The sequence below is a fragment of the Rhamphochromis longiceps genome, linkage group LG6, assembly GCF_057381845.1.
Source record: "Rhamphochromis longiceps isolate RC_006_pf linkage group LG6, R_longiceps_female_GT1.1, whole genome shotgun sequence".
Classification (NCBI taxonomy): domain Eukaryota; kingdom Metazoa; phylum Chordata; class Actinopteri; order Cichliformes; family Cichlidae; genus Rhamphochromis; species Rhamphochromis longiceps.
In genome coordinates, this window is record NC_140562.1 from 6,201,101 (window position 1) to 6,217,787 (window position 16,687).

At 43.8% G+C, this 16,687-nt stretch overlaps 1 protein-coding gene and 1 long non-coding RNA gene across 2 annotated transcripts in view; one reads left to right on the forward strand and one right to left on the reverse strand.

Annotated features, from left to right (window-relative positions):
- The first annotated feature begins 675 nt into the window (after positions 1 to 675).
- naf1 (nuclear assembly factor 1 homolog (S. cerevisiae)) overlaps positions 676 to 16,687 on the forward strand; it is a 29,271-nt gene continuing 13,259 nt past the window's right edge. The window contains exon 1 of the mRNA XM_085409021.1: positions 676 to 768. The gene's annotated coding sequence lies outside the window, so the exon portion shown is untranslated. The remainder of the gene's footprint in view (positions 769 to 16,687) is intronic.
- Positions 3,041 to 3,610, reverse strand: LOC146667334 (uncharacterized). Its single transcript, XR_014912045.1, has 2 exons — positions 3,483 to 3,610; positions 3,041 to 3,251 (listed from the first exon to the last, which is right to left on the reverse strand). It is a non-coding gene; the product is annotated as an uncharacterized LOC146667334 (long non-coding RNA).

A 16,687-nucleotide genomic window follows, 5' to 3' on the forward strand; every position in this document is an offset into this window, starting at 1 on the left:
GTTCTCAAAACAAAAACAAGTATCCATTAAAGTGATATACACATTAATATATCAACAATTATGATAGCCAGTTTAATAATTTACATGACTCTGCACTGTGAGTATTTGTGCTTCTGCATATTAGATTTTAAAGCTTTTATACTGTGAGACCATTTAGAGCCAACCTGACTTCTACTTTTTACTTTAGAATTTAAATTGTAGTTTAATACAAAACCCACAGCAAAATACAACCCCACGTGTTACACACGAACATGTGGCTGTAGCTGGTCAAATTCAAACATAACCAGCGGATGTAGCAATTCTAACCTTCAAAATAAAATAGAAGAATACTTTGGACCACTTTCTTAACTTATTTAAACCTAACTATACAGTACAAATAAGGATACAATTCATACCATATCCATTTTATGACGGCATTCTTAATGGAACTATTATTACAGCAATGGAACAATAAAATAGCATTTTATAAAATGCTATCCCAAAGCTAGGTTATCAAATGGGATAAAATGGGGAACACTTGAATTCCTTAAACCTAAATCGCTAAGAGCCCCACAAGACTTATTCAATACCCCTGCTTTTAGTATTTATCTTTGAGAAGTTTGCACTAATTTACGTCCGTATGACTTCTCATTGTGTTCCAGTTCGTCGCAATGCTTTTAAACTGAAGGTACGTAACGGATACAGTGTCGCTCATTTCCCTGAAGTTAGCTTGCGTGGTTCTCCGGGAGACTTTTTGCAACGTGGTTCTGGAGCTCCACAAGTAATCAGGTAGTAATATCATTAAACTACTCGGTCCACTTTTTATAATATTTGTGTCGAATTTGCTGTGGGAAGTTTTCGTTCTTCATACTGGTTTTTGACTGTAGTACCTCTGTGGGAGTTAAACGGGGCTAACGAATAGCACGTTAGCTATGTTTAGCTTCTGCATGTAAACAGTACACGTGTTTACATAAACAATACACTTATTTACGTGTGCAAACGTGTGTTTGGCTTGGTGTGGCCTGGAGGTTACTTTTGACCGTTGGTCACCTTTGTACTCATGAAACTGACCAGAAACTGACCTGGTGTCATGGTTAGCGCTGTTGACTTTGAATCCAGCGATCCGAGTTCACGTCTCCTGAGACCTCGGCCTCCATAATGCCGTTGTACACGTGCAATGACAATGAAGGGCTGTGTTATATAAGTGGACGTAGTTTTGCAGATAGTTGTTGTTATTATTATGTTTTTTTTTATAATTATCTGGGCAAACTAGTCACCTCATAGTGTGTCCGACTAGTTTTGCATTTGGCTAGGGTGTCAGTACTGGTAGCAGCAGGCAATACTTGGAACCTACACAGGTTTCACAGTCCAAATCCTCCATCATGGAACATCAATATGTGTCTTTGCTGTGTCCCCCGGTAAAGTCTCAAGAGCATGGAGGAAACTCCAGGAGACAGAGCTAGACAGGGCCGTAGAAGGTCCCTAACTAGTATCTGCTCCTTTGAGGAATGACGAATAATATGAGCACTGCCAGAGCAGTGACCTCCAGCAGGCCACTGGTGTGAATGTCTCTGACCAGATTGTCAGAAACCAGCCTCAAGAGGGTGGCCTCAGGGCCTGACATCCTCAAGTGGGTCCTGTGCTCAGTGTTTAGCACTGTGGAGCCCAGTTGGCATTTGCCATAGAATACAAAAAAAAGAATTTGCAGGTCCACTACTGGCACCCTGTGCTTTACCCCCAGCACACGTGACAGACATGAAAGGCTTTGGAGTAGTGATGTGCGATACCACTGATTTCCTTTCCGATCCGATACCAAGTAATATTCAGGGTGGTATCGACGATACTGATCCGATACGATACTTTGTACAAAAACGTATTTTATTTATTGTATCTCAAATTATAGCGTCATAATGATTACAGGACATAAGATTACTTGTTCTTATCACTTAATAATGCAGGGTTCATGATATAGAAATAAAAAAACTGAAGTTGTGGCTATTTGAACACCTTGCCTGCCTGCAGCACTAAAGGACTCTGTGAGAGACGTCTGTCTCGCCCTAGCAGCACCTGTCCCTCTCCTCCTCTTCAGTTCGTCTCAACATACGCGCCTCATATTCTGTGATATGATTTACTTTGAGGTGTTTGACAAGGTTAGTGATGTTGCCACAACCATACATGCCAACCCTCCCGATTTTTCCGGGAGAACCCCGGAGCCACCATTCTCCCGAATTTCCACCTGGACAACAAAATTAAAAAACCATATCGCAGAATTCCAGTTTCCACCAATGGCGGCAGCTACTTAGTTTTAATATTACTCTTATTTCTCTTTCTGGGTCGCAAAAAAAAACTTTTAACATATTTTCAGGTGAGAATGTAGCTGTGTAAACTTCAAATATCTGAGCTGACCGACACATCGTCTTCAAACCCCCGCGGTCTTTCACTACTCAGGTTAAACATGATATATAAGTGTAACCCAGGTCCCACGTAGCTATGGTAAAGCTAGAGTATATAGTACAATGAGACTGGGCCTGGGTTCGTAGTGCTACTAATAATAATACCTGATACCCTCTAATTGCTATAATAAGGACCACCACAACTGTATTTTACACAAATTTATCCCTCACCGGGTATTTATTTAGACAAAAGAAATGAATAAAATAAACAGTTACTTTAATAAAATGGATTGAATTCAAATAAACAAACAAAAATACTGTAAAAATGACTACATGGATTTTAAATAAAAGATTATCAACCCAAAATACCTCCTTTTTAGGTATTTCAACTGTTATTTCAGCTACAACAGCTCACACCTTTAACATGGATGAATTTCAACCTTTGACAATAACTTTGATCAACTACACACTTACTCAATTTAAACCGATTGTGTAACAGTGGGCCCACACACACACACACACACACACACTTTAACCTGTCCACACTACACCTGTAGCACGGTGCTTGATGCAGGCCTGATTCGAAGTTTGGGTGCGGTGAGGCCTAAAACTGATGGCCGCTTCACTCAAACTGAGCAATAAACAAAATATGTGCACTTTAGTTCCAGTTAGTACTCACGAGTCCAATGAGTTTGTTAGTGGGGCAATCAGAAACGGGCAGTTAGTTCACCAGTAGTGAAGACAGTCAGGGGTAAGAAAACAACAGTCAGGGGCGAGGAAACAACAGTCAGGGGCGAGGAAACAACAGTCAGGGGCGAGGAAACAGCAGGGTCCATCCGGGCAGAAACCTCTCTCTCCTTTCAGAGCGTCCCTCGGCTTCTAAACACATTAAAACACTTGAGCTACAATACCAAATGCTATCACATAACGATTTAGCATTAGCATGCTTTGCTGAAAATCACAGAGCTAAACATACAGCATGGTATCACAGCACATAACGCGGTAAGTTGCGCTAATTAGCAAGTCGCTAGTTAGCATCACATATCACGATATTATATCACTATAACGAATAGTTACAGTACAAATGTCAAGGCACACAGTCTCATTTACCTCTTGCAGATCACAAATAAGTACTATCAGGACCACGGGGAGTCGACCTCAATGACACACTTAGATGCAAAATCCACACCACGTTTGCCTTACGACATCTCTCTCTTCGGACTTAGCTTCTGTGTCCGCTCCCACAGATTCACACAAACCTTACCACTTGTCCCGCCCCCATAACAGAGAAGAGTGACATTGACTGGCTCGTCAGCACAACAACCAATGACAATACCATATTGAGATAACTGACACTAGATGGGTAAATAAACTTAGGTTACACCCCAACATATTTAGTGTGCACAGAAAATGAACTCTAAATCATGAAACCCTTTTACTTATTGGACTCTTAACTGTAAATGAAATACATTTGTACCAAAGCATATGATTTTTAAACGTTTTATCAACTATTTATAGTTTAACCATTTTTTTATTACAGTACACTTTTTCTTTATACTGCAAGCCCGAATAATTGCAGACAGGGCTACACCCTCCCCCTTCTAACCGTGTAGATGTCCTCATCACACCTCTGACTTCTCTTTAGCTTTACAGGGTGATGGTCATCCTCACTTCCTAAGAACTTCTTCGATGACTTAGAACGTCCCTTTGTTTCACTGACGTCTGGAGGGTTTAATTTTAGTTGAATGACCATACCATGGTGCATGATGGTAACAGGCTCACAAGATGGGTGACCTGGCTTTTCATAGGTCAATCTCAAGGGTGGTTTTGGTTTCCTGAGGGATTTTCGGGATGTGGAGAACTGTTCACTCTCATTTCTTGTACCTCTATGAGAATTGTCACTTCGGGTTCTGTTTGAAAAGGGTGAACTTGTTTCCCGTTCCTCCTCTTGCTCTCCCATAGACTCATTTGTCTCTTGAGCATCATATTCCAGCATAGTAGGTGTATCATCTCCAGATGAGTTTTCACTTTCTCTTACTGGTTGACTTTCTGCTTCTTCAAAATGTTCCTCCTCAGAAGTGTCATCCTCTTCCGAAGTCTGATGTGGCATTGCCAGTTGTCTCCTGACCTCTTGCACACCAAAACTTTGCGGATTATGGACAGCTTCAAACATTTCATCTGAGGATGCTGTGTCACTTTCTTCAACTGGATCAGGCGGTTTAACTGCTTGACTTTTCTGGGCACGATGTGCTCTGGTTACGGGTCTCCTAATGTGTCCTGTGTCATCCGATGGATTAGGCATCCTGACCATATAACCAATGGGCAGCAGGTGGTCTCGATGGAGAGTTTTGAGTACACCTGGACCATGTTCTGGTTTTACCTTATAAACAGGCAGGTTAGGCAACTTCTCCACTACAACATACGGTGTAGATTTCCAACGATCCTGCAGTTTATGCTTGCCTTTTATTCCAACATTCTGAATGAGAACCCTGTCTCCCTTCTCCAAAGGCAGATCTCTCACGCGTTGGTCATAATGTGCTTTGTTCTTCAGATGATTTTTTGTAGCTGCATTTGATGCAAGTTTGTATGCGTCCTGCAACTCTTTTCTCATCCGTGAAACATACTGTTGGTAGGAGGACTCACTTTCACCATTTGGCGAGATTCCAAAGCAGACGTCGATGGGCAGTCTAGCTTCTCTCCCGAACATGAGATAATAAGGTGAGTACCCCGTGGCATCACTCCTTGTACAATTGTACGCGTGTACCAGGTGGGTGATATGCTGGCTCCAACACTGTTTCTTTGCAGTGTCCATGGTACCGAGCATTGCTAGAAGGGTTCTGTTGAATCTTTCCGGTTGCGCATCACCTTGCGGGTGGTAGGGAGACGTTCGTGACTTCCGAATCCCCAACATGGACAACAGCTCCTTGATCAGTCGACTCTCAAAGTCTCTGCCCTGATCAGAGTGTATTCGTGCAGGTAGACCGTAGTGCATGAAGTACTTCTCCCACAGGACTTTTGCAACGGTAATGGCTCTTTGATCTTTGGTAGGAAACGCCTGTGCATAACGTGTATAGTGATCTGTCACAACTAACACATTTGCAACACCTTTAGAATCCGGCTCTATCTGTAAGAAATCAATGCAGACCAAGTCTAGAGGGCCATTGCTTGTTATCTGATTCAAGGGCGAGGCACGCTGAGGGAGCGTCTTCCTGGAGATGCACCTTCCACAAGTGCGAATATACTGCTCAATCTCAGCTGCCATACGAGGCCAGTAAAACCTCTCTTTAATCAGTTCTGTTGTTCGCTCTGCTCCCATGTGCCCACACTCATCATGCAGAGACCTTAACACCATAGACCTGTATCTTGCTGGCAAGACAAGCTGCCGGCTTTGTTTTCCAGCCATTTTTTCTTTTACTCTGTAGAGTATTCCATCACTCAACTCCAATTTGCGACTTTCACGGAGGAGCATCACAGTCTCTGGCGAGTCAGTTTTAGAGCGAGCAAACTCTTTATTGCTCTTGATGGCTTTCTTCAATGGCCCAATGGTAGGGTCCATATCTTGTGATGTTTGAATGTCTTTTGGGCTCAGCTGATCGAGGATGTTTACGCTGAGATTCACAGGAAATGCATAGGCTTCTGGTACTGCAGAGGCAGGAGCACCAAGTTGATCCACCAATCTGTCAGGTACAACTGCTCCTTCCCTGATGCAGGCTCGTTTACAGAGAGCTTTAATGCCAGCAGGCGGGATGGAAGTCCATTCTCCAACTTCCTCTTGGGCATACTGTCGGGACAGCAAGTCAGCATCAATGTTGTGGCGCCCAGGGCGGTACTGTATGGTGAAATCATACGTGGCGAGGGCAGCGAGCCAGCGATGCCCTACAGCACTGAGCTTAGCCGAGGTCAATACATACGTTAAGGGGTTATTGTCAGTCCTGACAATGAATTTGGCACCATACAGGTAGTCGTGAAATTTATCCACAACGGCCCACTTCAATGCCAAGAATTCCAGTTGATGAACTGGATAGTTACGTTCTGAGTCTTTGAGCTTTCGGCTTGCGAAAGCTACCGGCCTTAGGCCCTCGGGGTGTTCTTGGTTCAAGACAGCACCTAAACCATTCATGCTGGCGTCCACATGCAGGATGTATGTCTTGGTGGGGTCAGCAAATGCCAATACTGGAGCATTGATCAGACATTCACGGATCTGTTCAAAAGCAGCCTGGCAGGCTGGAGTCCATCGTTCCCCAAACGGCTCGGATGCTTTAAAATAGGTGTGGTTTGGGTCTACACTCTTCTTGGCTTTGGGGTCTTTCCAAGTGGGTGCATAACCCTTGGTGAGTTCTGACAAAGGACGGACAATGGCGGAGTAGTTGGCTATGAACCTCCGATAGTAACTACAAAATCCGAGGAAAGACTTGAGAGGTTTCAAGTGAGTGGGCACTTTCCAGTGTTTCACCACCTCAACCTTCTCTGGATCGGTGGCTATTCCATTGGTGGATACAATGTGACCCACATACTTAACTTGAGGACGACAGAATTGACATTTGTCAATGGAGACTTTCAAACCAATCTCCTCTAGTCTGTCCAACACCTTAAAGAGGCGTTGCTCATGCTCTTCAAGCGTTCTTCCAAAGACAATGATGTCATCCAAATACACAAGGGCTTCCAGAAGATGCATGTCCCCAACAGCCTTTTCCATTAAGCGTTGGAACGTTGCAGGAGCTCCAGTGATCCCTTGTGGCATGCGCTCAAATTGATAGAAGCCCAGGGGGCAAATAAATGCCGTCTTTTCCTTGTCCTCCTCAGCCATTTCTATCTGATAGTAGCCACTACGCAGATCTAGGACTGAGAACCATCGGCTGCCTGACAAGGAGTCCAAGGCATCATCAATGCGTGGCATTGTATACTGATCAGGTGTAGTGCGGTTGTTCAGTGTTCTGTAATCAATACAGATTCTTATGGCCCCATTCTTTTTCCGCACAACAACAATTGGGGAGGCATATGGGCTACGGGACTCTGTTATAATGCCAGCAGCCAACAGCTGCTGTATGTGTCGCCTCACATCATCAATGTCGGCTGGGGCTAGTCTCCTTGACCTCTCCCTGAAAGGTCTAGGGTCATGTAGACGAATGTGGTGTTCAACACCTTTAGCCAAGCCAACGTCCCACTCCTGCATTGAGAAGACATTTCTCCTCTCAGCTAACTTCTGCCGAAGTCTACTTTTCCACTCCTCGGGGATAGGGGAGTCCCCAAAGTCAAAGAGGTTTGGATCTATTTTCTCAGTGGCCAGGTCAGAGGGTTGGACTGGGGTGACTGTATCCACAGCAAACATTTCAGCAATGACAGATCCCACTGGTATGGAGACTGTCTTGGTGGACTCATTTTGGAGGAGCACATTCAAGCTATTGCTGTCTATACCAGCATCTGAGAGCACACCTGGCTGTACCAGCACGCCGGCGGGGAGTAACTGGGTAGAGGGTGCATCAATCAAGATAAGGTCTTTGGAGGGGGCACTGTGCCTGTCTACTTTGCAGGTGGCATAGCAATTTGCTCCTGGGGCGATAGAAAGAGGGCAGGGCCCTTTCCATTTTATCTGTCCCAGCACATCATTTTTTGGCAGTTGCTCCTGTGCCCTAATGGGGGCATACACAGACTGAATTCTCATGGAATGAGCTGTGTTCTGGTCACCTTTCATTTGCACCAAGTCCCATAAGCGGCGGAACAGAGACGTATTGGTGCCCACCAACACGGGGGTTTGTTGCTGGTTTTTCGGGTCAGGACAAATCAATGCGAGCACTTCTACTCGCCCGGAGACACCAGTGATCTCCTTGGTAAACTCCATCTCTACAACAACATAGCCTTTGTAGGGATACTCTGTGTCAGCAAGTCCCCAGAGTCCCAAGCGAGAGAGAGGTTTTATGGGGACATCTTCCAAGTGTTGGTTATACCAGCTTTCAAAGATAATAGTCACGTTAGACCCACTATCAATAAGAGCATCACAGGCCACATCATTGATTTTGACTGTGTGAATAAATGACGGGCCTACAAGACCCTCAGGCAGGCCTGTGTCAGTTTCTGGGACTTCGACCTTGTTGGTCCAAGCAACGCATTGCTCTTCTCCGGTAGGATTTGGGTCCTCCTTGTTAGGACCAGATACTCCTCGTACTAATCGTATGAGTTTTCTTATGACTTTCTGCGGGTTCTCGGGTGCAGTGCACCTTGTAGCTATGTGACCATTTTCTCCACACTTATAGCAGAAATATTCATCACTCTCTCTAGCAGATGATGCTTTAAAAGAAGCAGGCTTGGGGTAAGAAGCTGCTTTGTCTCTGCGAGACTGAGTTGAGTGTTCTTGTGGGGGCTCACTTGTAGACTTCACCGCCATCACACTCATTTTATTTTCTAGTGCTTTCACTTGCTTTCTGAGTGCCCGTATTTCGCTCTGCGAATCACTTTTCTGTTTTTGCTTCTCTGTTGGGGGTTTGATGGTGCAATCAGACAGCGGTTGAATTCCTGAGTGGTTTCTTTCCTCTAACTGTGCTCTCAACTCTTGAATCTGAGCTTGCAGTTCACTCTGAGTGACCGCTTCAGACTCTTTCTCCTTTTCCACCTTAACTGTGCGAACCCTTTGGTGACACTTAGATGTGGTCTGGCTTTGTTTGGCTGCTTGACGGCCTTCCTCTTCCATCACCTCTCTTAACAAGTTCAGGAATGAGGGAGGATTTTCCATTCGCTCCCTTATTTTCAACTGAAGCAACATAAGCTCAGAAGTGGATCCTTTAACTAACTGCTCTAACCGAGCTTTGTTAGCAGCACTAACTGGTAAACCACCTCCCTGGACTACTTTAACAAGAGACCTCTCTAATCTTCGCAGAAACTCAGACAGGTGCTCACCAGGCTGTTGGTGAAGGGCTCTGAATGACAGATAGAGCTCCTCTGCGGACTCTACTCTGCCAAAAATGGTCTCTATGGCCTCTATGTAGTCCTGGGAACTAGCATCAGGTTGAGTCAGACGCACGGCCTGAATGATCTCCAAGGCAGGCCCTTTGAGACTTTCCAGTATGCGTCTACGTTTTTCTTTATCGGAGCACTCGCCTTCATCTACTAGGAGTCTCGCTTGCTCCAACCAGGTATCCAAGACTTCTTCCCCAGCTGGGGTGGGAATGACCCCGGAAAATGTCCTTAGACGTCTATATGGATGGCTTTCAGGCTGTTTGTTTGTTCTGACCATTAACTCACCTACTGCACGGATGATGGCTTCAGAATTACCATCCACTTCCCCTCCGTGGGTGCGTAACCCTTGGATATCCTCTAAGGTTTTCCCTTCATTCTGCAGAAAAGTGAGTAACTTTCCCTCAAAGTCATCTGGCTGAGGTTCAATGTAGTACACTGCTTTCCAGCCACTTCCACCACTTATTGGCATTATCTCAGGGGGGATTGTCGTGGGGTTTATCTCCTCACGACACTCACACAACACCATTAATGATTTTAGTTGAGAGTTAAACATTTTTCCCTTAACTACTACTTTTCCCAAAGCTTTGATAGTCCCTGCTGTTTCTTCTATTTCATCTCTCGAAACACCTTCCGGTACCCCATACAATAGTAGAGCATGTTTCAAATCTATTGATTCCCCTTTGCACCAGTTGACCAACTCAAGTTGTGACGGTCTGCTCCTTTGTTGTGTCATCATTGCTATCTGGTTTATTTTTTTGTTGCACGTTTGACTACTTTAACAATTTGACAGTTGTGGGGTCGACCTGTTATCCTCTTGGTCCAAAAATAAATTTAGTTTACTTTAGTTAAATATCCCAGCGGTGCCTCCATTTATGTAACCCAGGTCCCACGTAGCTATGGTAAAGCTAGAGTATATAGTACAATGAGACTGGGCCTGGGTTCGTAGTGCTACTGATAATAATACCTGATACCCTCTAATTGCTATAATAAGGACCACCACAACTGTATTTTACACAAATTTATCCCTCACCGGGTATTTATTTAGACAAAAGAAATGAATAAAATAAACAGTTACTTTAATAAAATGGATTGAATTCAAATAAACAAACAAAAATACTGTAAAAATGACTACATGGATTTTAAATAAAAGATTATCAACCCAAAATACCTCCTTTTTAGGTATTTCAACTGTTATTTCAGCTACAACAGCTCACACCTTTAACATGGATGAATTTCAACCTTTGACAATAACTTTGATCAACTACACACTTACTCAATTTAAACCGATTGTGTAACAGTGGGCCCACACACACACACACACACACACACTTTAACCTGTCCACACTACACCTGTAGCACGGTGCTTGATGCAGGCCTGATTCGAAGTTTGGGTGCGGTGAGGCCTAAAACTGATGGCCGCTTCACTCAAACTGAGCAATAAACAAAATATGTGCACTTTAGTTCCAGTTAGTACTCACGAGTCCAATGAGTTTGTTAGTGGGGCAATCAGAAACGGGCAGTTAGTTCACCAGTAGTGAAGACAGTCAGGGGTAAGAAAACAACAGTCAGGGGTAAGAAAACAACAGTCAGGGGCGAGGAAACAACAGTCAGGGGCGAGGAAACAACAGTCAGGGGCGAGGAAACAGCAGGGTCCATCCGGGCAGAAACCTCTCTCTCCTTTCAGAGCGTCCCTCGGCTTCTAAACACATTAAAACACTTGAGCTACAATACCAAATGCTATCACATAACGATTTAGCATTAGCATGCTTTGCTGAAAATCACAGAGCTAAACATACAGCATGGTATCACAGCACATAACGCGGTAAGTTGCGCTAATTAGCAAGTCGCTAGTTAGCATCACATATCACGATATTATATCACTATAACGAATAGTTACAGTACAAATGTCAAGGCACACAGTCTCATTTACCTCTTGCAGATCACAAATAAGTACTATCAGGACCACGGGGAGTCGACCTCAATGACACACTTAGATGCAAAATCCACACCACGTTTGCCTTACGACATCTCTCTCTTCGGACTTAGCTTCTGTGTCCGCTCCCACAGATTCACACAAACCTTACCACTTGTCCCGCCCCCATAACAGAGAAGAGTGACATTGACTGGCTCGTCAGCACAACAACCAATGACAATACCATATTGAGATAACTGACACTAGATGGGTAAATAAACTTAGGTTACACCCCAACATATTTAGTGTGCACAGAAAATGAACTCTAAATCATGAAACCCTTTTACTTATTGGACTCTTAACTGTAAATGAAATACATTTGTACCAAAGCATATGATTTTTAAACGTTTTATCAACTATTTATAGTTTAACCATTTTTTTATTACAGTACACTTTTTCTTTATACTGCAAGCCCGAATAATTGCAGACAGGGCTACACAAGTCACTTTGATAACTTAAAAAATGTTATTGTTTGGCTTTTTCAGTGTTTTATTTGTTTGTGAGTAAATCGGTTTGGCTGAGATTAAAGTTATTAGATTAGATTAAATTAAATGTAACTTTATTAATCCCTTGGGTGGGTTCTTCTGGGGTTTTCACACAGCTGAATAAACGTCAAACAGAAAAAGTGTGAGACGGTCGAGAGTTTACGCCAGCGCCCGGGTTATATTTTAAATAGCAAGGAGCAGACGGCAGAGTTTCACTCCACCGAGGGAGCTCGTGACGTACTACCCGGCTTTCTTTAGACCGCGAAGGGCGGGTCCTCAGGTGGAAGCAGCCTCTGAATTTGGACACCCCCGCTGTTTCCGGGCCAGCAAATAATAACGGTGACATTTAACGTATTTTATCCGATAAATAAACCCTGTAAAATGTATTTATCACACCTGATTGAATAGTTTTCTTATCAGATAGAGAAATAAAATGAGTCGCAAAATGTAGAGGCAAAATTTCCCCACCTGGGCTGCCTTGCGCCTCCGTCTGTTTCAACGTGTGACCCCGCCCCTCCCTCGGACAGTCGGGGATGAGTGCGCTAACATACCTGTAGGTCGCTGTTTTAATGAGTGTTTGATGGAAAACAACAATGGCGGAGTTTGCGCTCTCCAGACGCATGATAGGTGAGTCCTAGTAAATAATTTTCCAGTACGTGTACTGTCAATAGAAAATTGTACTTAGTAGTCAGTATACCGTATTTTCACGACCATAAGACGCACTGTACTAAAAGGCGCAGTCTCAGTTATGTGTGCCATTACTGTATTTAACACACACATAAGGCGCACTGGATCATAGGGCGCATACAAGTACCGTATGCGTATTTAAAAATAAAGCGGGAGCAAACCTGAGTTCGGTACCTTACTCACATTTTTATTACCAGTAATCGTCATCATCAACAACACACAAGCATACAAGTGTGCGTATTTAAAAATAAAGCAGGAGCAAAACAAAGTTTGGTACTCACATTTTTATCATCAATCAAACCCATCGAAGTCCTCATCCTCTGTGTCTGAATTGAACAGCTGCGCTAAATCTCCATCAAACATGCCAGGTTCACTTTCTTCACTGTCAGAGTCACTTTCCGTGCCGTGCGGCTCCTCGGAAATGATGCCGGCCTTTGCGAAAGCTCGAACAACAGTGCCAGCAGACATGTTAGCCCAAGCATCTACAATCCATTCGCAAATTGTGGCGTAACTCGCCCGGCGCTGCCTTCCACTCTTGGTGAAACTGTGGTCCCCATCGGTCATCCATCGCTCCCAGGCCGCTCGCAGCCTTACTTTGAACGGGCGGTTCACACCGATGTCCAGCGGTTGGAGTTCCTTTGTCAGGCCTCCCGGAATGACAGCAAGCTCACAGTTCATTTGTTTCACTAGTTTTTTTTTCACATCGGCTGTGAGATGGGCACGCATAGAGTCACAGATTAAGAGCGATGGTGATGCGTGGAAAAAACCACCTGGTCTCCTTACATACACCTCCCTCAGCCACTCTTTCATCATTTCCTCATCCATCCAGCCCTTTTCATTTGCCTTAATGATGATTCCTGCTGGAAACTTCTCTTTAGGCAAAGTCTTTCGCTTAAAAATCACCATAGGCAGCAGTTTCTGTCCATTAGCATGGCAGCCAAGCACAACAGTAAAAGAAGACTTTTCGTGCCCCGTTGTGCGTATCGCTACCGTGCTGGTCCCCTTCTTCTCCACAGTGTGACTCACCGGGATGTCAAAAGTGAGCGGGACCTCGTCCATGTTTGTGATGTGGCTGGGCTGGATGTTTTTGTCGCCGATGTGTTTGCTGCAGTAGGAGCGGAAGATGGCCAGCTTTTCATTATAATCCGCTGGAAGTTGCTGCGCTACCGTAGTCCTGGTCCGGATGGAAAAATAGCACCGTTTCATAAAAAGTGAAAGTGAAACTGCTTTTAGCCGAATGGTGACCGTCGAAACGCTTCTCCCGCTCGTTCTTTGCTCGATGATCCACCGCTCGAGTCTTTCCTCCAACTCGGGCCACCTCGCCTTATGTCCGCGGAAACTCAGCTGCGTTTTCTTGACCTGCCGGAGCTTGTTTTCCAGCTTCCTCCATTTGCGAACCATCGATTCGTTAATCTTAAATTCTCTCGCCGCTGCTCGATTTCCATGTTCCTCCGCGTAGCTGATGGCCTTCAGTTTAAACTGTGCTTCATAAGCGTGTCTCTTTGCCATTTTCAGGGTTGCCCCCACACTTCACCCTTTAGCGTTCTCATGGTGTTCTCTACTACGTCCTCCTTACAACACACAGGGTGCACTGCGCTATAGGGCGCGCCGTACTTTTTGAAGAAAATCTAAGACTTTTAAGTGCGCCTTATGGTCGTGAAAATACGGTAATCTTTTAATAATATAAGTCTGCAAATGATAGAATACGGCATGATGACCTTTTTATGATTCAGACTGTTGTTATAGTTAACTGTGACCCGTTATGCAGGGAAGGAGCAGTACCTGCTAGATAAGAGCTTAACGAGCAGTTTCACTTCGTGCCAGGTAGAGAAGCATCTCCTGGCACACACACACATCCACATTCCAATGTAATAAACGAATGCACCTACTGTTGTATATAAATAAAGACCAGGGCAGTGGCAGAGCGCGAGTCCCGGAGCCCTCACTCCTGTGCGAGTGCTCTGTGACCGCCCTTGCATGCAATTAAAACTGTGTGTCTCCACTCTCTGACTCTCAGCTGAAGAATTGTTTAAGAATATATCTCTTGACATATACATTACACATGCTGTTTTTAAAAAATTATGATTATTATTTTGCTAGCTATCAAACTCGCTGGAGAAATGTTTGAAATGCACTGAGTGTGATGCAGTATGGCAGCGCTATTATGGAATATGCTGTGAACTTAGCTAACATTACTTAGCAGTGATATGAGTTACTTTGCTCAAGTGAAAGCTTTAAACATTAGCCTGATACATCACTAGCTAACTTAAGGCTTTCTGATTAACCCTCTGGGGTCGATGGACCCAGAGTCTCCATTTCAACTTGGGTCGAACGTGCAGACTTCAAACTATATGCCAGTGTTTAAATTGTGTTGATAGGCCAGGTAAAACCGATGTTTTTTGTTTTTAATAAAACAGTGGCATTTACTCCGGGAAGAAACTGTAAAAACTGCGTTTTCTAAGGAGAGTGCAAGCAAACACGCTTTGCTTGTGAGTGAAAGACAACAGTCATTGGTGAAAAAAGAAAAAAAACACTCCTTCCCTACTGGTGGAAAAATGTACCATGTCGACCAATCAAAAAAATGATATGGCAACATGTGGCATTTGGTTGTTTGAGGGGGGAGAGAGAGAGAGAGAGAGATATGCAAAAAAGCCACCAAAGGCAGATTACAGTGTAAACATGCCTGTGGTTTTTACAGTCAAAAATATCACTTTCTACTCGTATTTTAAATTTTGTCTGAATTTAGATAAATTGTGCTGATACAGTTTGTCAAAATGAGAAAATAACAGATTGGCAAGATAAACAGTTTTTAAAGGTGAAATATAGAGGCCAAATGAAAGTAGTCAAAAACGGCCAATTATATCCTGGACCCCCAGCTTTTTGGAGTATTTGAAATAATGGTAATATGAGTGATCCATATGGTCACAAAGAATAGCCACTTGTTTCTGTGCTACCAAAGTTCCCCGGCTTTCATTCAAAATGTGTTTATCTTCAGCACCTGCACATTAACCCTTGTGTGGTGTTCGTATTTTTGTTACTCAGCCAGTGTTCATGGGTCTGGTGGACCCGCTAGAGTTTTGGCTTTCCAAATTAACACTATCAAACAATTTTATGTTAAATTACTCAACAGATGTTTACTTCATCCCAATTACAAGCCATATGAACAGCAAACATGATTATTTTTTTCCCTTTACCTTTGTTAGATCACATTTATGAATTAATGTGCTTCTCGTTTTTTTTTTTTTTTTTTAATAAAATGTTATAAAAAAAATAAATCAGTTATAATCAAGTGGAGTGAGTGGAAAGACACAACACATTTACACGTGAAGCAATATGTTTCACAACTAAATGGGATCAGCCGCTCATCAATGGTGATATTAGGCCCAGGGTTGTAAAACAGGGGGAGGTGGTGCACACACTTATCCCACACTGTCTTGATGGCAGCTAGCTTGTCTCTCTGCCGTTGAGCTGGTCTGTTGTCTCGGTTATCAAAACGGATAATCCTGGAAATTTTGTGGAAGTTTTCCAGAGACATTGATGCATGGAAAGGTTCGTGCCGGTTTCTGCATCCCACAGGGATTCTGTGGATTCCCCTTTGGACCTGAAAACTCCTGCAAGGATGAGAACCCCAAAGTAGGCCTTTGGGGTTCTTAGATGAATTTGGTCCATCTCCTTCCACCTCTCTCCAAAAACACACCTTCCTTCTAGATTACTGCAATCCAGAATAATTTTCTGGATGGAATCTGGGATGAAAAGCTCAAATGAAGACTTGATGTCCTGCACATGAGTAACTGTCAGCCGTGTTGGCCCTGGCTTATCACAGTAACAGCTCTGCAGGGTGGCTCATTTCTTGGGCAAGAAGACCATTCAATGTCACCAGTTATTGACATCCATATTTCTTCACTTGCTGTCTGGTGGGCTTTTTTTGGTCCTGGAGCTGGCTGCTGATGGGGTATTCGTCTTCGTTTTGTTACTAAATGATGCTCAACCTCCTCTTCTTCAAAGTCACTGTCAGACTCTGAATTTTCAGAAATGTGAAATATTCTGAAACCTCTTTGTCAACATCATCATCCGAAGCCCCTCTCTCTTCCAAAATTGGACGGCCCTCGCAGCAGATAATCTTTTGCCATCTTGATCAGTTGTGATAAAGAACCACACTGGCAAAGTCTTATTTATAGTATTATGCCCCTAATTTGCAGGTGGGACAGGGTATGAGAAAA